This window comes from Fopius arisanus, unplaced genomic scaffold (assembly GCF_000806365.1).
Source record: "Fopius arisanus strain USDA-PBARC FA_bdor unplaced genomic scaffold, ASM80636v1 scaffold00001, whole genome shotgun sequence".
NCBI lineage: Eukaryota > Metazoa > Arthropoda > Insecta > Hymenoptera > Braconidae > Fopius > Fopius arisanus.
Window position 1 is genome coordinate 787,857 of NW_011887740.1, and position 3,368 is coordinate 791,224.

The window sequence follows — 3,368 nt, forward strand, 5'->3', positions numbered from 1 at the left end:
GAAACGAGCATTACTCAATAAAAAAATAAGGTGATACTGGAGTTGAATGCCAAAAACACATTCCTGAAATAAAAATGAATGGATCTCTGAGTGGACACATGGGCCAGGGTACAGGTACAAGGAGACATACTCGTGAAATATTCAGTGTCTAACCAATCGAGAAGTAAACTTGAAGTATCAGGCTAATACGACTGCTGTAGCCCGTCGAGATGGCGATTCGAGTGGATGTACCCGTCAACGTCTGAGGACGTCTGTTTGTGCTGCGGCATTGAAATCGGCGGCATCGGAATCGCCGACCACTCGATCATCCCAACGCGCCCTCATCTACCTCATCTACCTCATCTACCTCATCTACCATTCTTCTCTTTCCGTCCCCTCCCGCTATCAAATCCAACCATCGACGATTCACCGACGAGAAACGATAAATCAGTCAGGCCAATACACTGTATATTTTTCGTGTGGCCTTCTATCCGCCTCCACTTTCCTCACCCCCTTCTTTCACTTCTTTTAGTTCCCATCATTTTATTTCTTTTTTTTTTCACTGTTTTACGGCTGTCTTGTATACCTGCAGTTCTCCATTTTTTTTTTTTTTCATTTTTTCCATCGGTTTCTGCAGAGACTCTAACAAGGTGACCCGCACGCGTCCCAGGAATTTGCAACCTGGATGTTCAATTCTCGGAATAATGAAAACAATAAATTTTATCGGGTTATTTATTATCTCTGATTTTGTCTCTGGATTCGAATTAAGAATGAGAATACAATCATCGCGTGGGAGAGCAAGAGATTTGCTCTTTCGAAATGTTTTCTATTGAAAAATATGTTCATGGTATAATTGAACAGAAATAATTTTTTATTGATTTTCACGACAAGTAGTGACTTTTTAATGACCAAATTCCTCAAACTTTTTGTTCTTCCTCTAATTTTCTTATCGAAAAATCCTACAGCGCTCGAAAAGCTTTTCACACGTTATGTTAGAGACAATAGAATTTATTCGTTCTATTAATAACCGCTAATAGTTCAAATAATCCTGTAAACTTATTTAATTGAAATGTTAAATACGAGTTCATCGACATGGAGTTACAATTAATTTCTCGCTCAATCCCCTCTGTCATCGAATTTTTCATTCCATTGAATTCAATGTAAGAACGAAATTCATTGAAATTCCCGTGAAATTATCCCAGGTGAATTATTTCCCGTCTCCCTTTCTCCTCCCAGCGATCTCCATCTCATATTTCTTCTTGGAATCTCCTTATCAAAAGGCCTTTCCAAAGGCTTTTCACACGTTCTGCAAAGGCGAGTCGATTTTATTTCTCCTGTAATAACCGCAAATGACAATCAACATGCCCCACAAATATTCGTAGAGTGTTTCTTAATTAATAATGGACAAGGGAGAGTACAGCTTCTATTAAATAATCAAATATTTACTGATTACACGGATCATGCAGTCAAACTCAAGTTGTACTCGGTTAAAATTCCCTTTAACTCTTGTTTTGTGTTTTAATCTTCTTATCGGAGTCCTCTCCAAAGGCTTTTCACACTTTTACTATGAAACCAGGGGACCCACGTGTGCGGTAGAGTCACCGGGATGTCGGTGTTTTTGAATTGGATAACACATCTCGAGGAGTTACGGTGTTATGGCCCCATCCCAATGGGGACGGGTGGCCTGCAGATGGCTCAAGGACTCATCCTTAGCTGGTTGTAACATCCACTCATCATCACCCATGTACCACAGATTTCCACGGTAAAACATTTTCTCACACTATTCCCTCTCAAATAAACTAAGGGAAAAAATCCACTTTCAAATATTCAAAAAAAAATATAGCTTATTTTAAGTATTAAAAGGTCACCCTCTCGAGATTTAAAAATCGTTATTTAATTGATGATGACTGATTTCTTAAACTGAAACTGTTGAGCGTATTCGATTTTATTGAATTTCTTAAAAATTCAAAAAAGTTTTGCAATTGGAAAAGAGAATAATTTTAGAAAAAAATTGATGGAATACTGATTTAAGAATTGATTTGCTCTTGAGTTTTTATGAAATTAATTTTTTTGTGTGAAGCCTTGAAAAATAAACGTAGAGTTATTGAGATAAGTGTCGCGCACTCATCGCTGGAAATTGTTCCCCTCATTGAGATATTCACTCAATTAACTCTGTACACATTCCTATGTTTAATTGGACGAATTCTTGGGGGTATAAGACGTGGTAAATCCGACCTACACCACTGACGTCTACATTTATTTATAGACGACTAAAGTATAAAATTGCAATTTCTAAAAATAGGGGGAAACGAAACCCATGTTTAAATGATATTACAAAGTATTTTTTCATTTTAGAATCTTATTGGGGAAGGAAGAATTGGGTCATGAAACCTGGTGAATGGAAGGGTTCCTTACGAGAATTCAGTGAATAATCCAATACGTATAATTTTTTTATTAGTACGAACTGCTAAAAATGAAAATTTGAGAACAAGCTATTTGAAATTTGATCACTCCACTACCGGTTTTCCTCCTCAACGACAAACGAATTCGTGCAAATAAAAAAACATTCTATCCCCTAAAATCTCAACCAAGCAATTTTATAGTGGAAAATAGTTGTCAAACAAATTCCCCGATTTTATCGCTCCCCACGCACAGAGACAGGAATGAGAGTCACAATTTCTCTGATCCCCACATTGTTTTCTTTTTTTTAAATAAAACCCACAAAAAGAGTCATGAATCCATGAAAATTTATGTCCTATTTTCCCCCTCAATTTTCAATTTTCTTCCTAGACGAAGAATTGATTCAGTAAAACGATAAACTTTCTGCTGCGTAGAGCATCAACCGGAATGAATTAGATGGTACAAAATAGTTATTAGAACACCTTTGACCCACATTATTTGAGTCTCAAAGTCATCCAAACAGAGAATCTTCACCCTGACTGCTGCGGAGGCCTATAGTTAACCCCCATCAATAAATAGTAAAATTCTCCCACTTCTCACTCACCGTTTATACCATACCACCCGACCACACACTCAATTTTTTTTCAATCATTCACATCAATTATTCTGTATACATAAAATGTCAATAATTAATTGAAGGCTTCCGGGTGCTGGTCACTCTCAAATTCCCGTGCGAACTCGCCTAACAAATTTCGTTCATGCCAATAAATTAAAATAAACAGTTATCAAAGAAATTTCTCGATCCTATCACTATATGATAAGTCCTTCAGACGTATGAATAGGACTGATAAGCCCAGTAACTTCGTAGAATTCTGCTGATGTCTTCGGTCTGCTATTTTGGTATTGAGTAAATCTTCGTGGTTGGCCCAGTGGCCGGTTTCTCCTCACGTTAATTCGCTGCCAGGTTGCCAATCCCCCTCCCCCCCCCT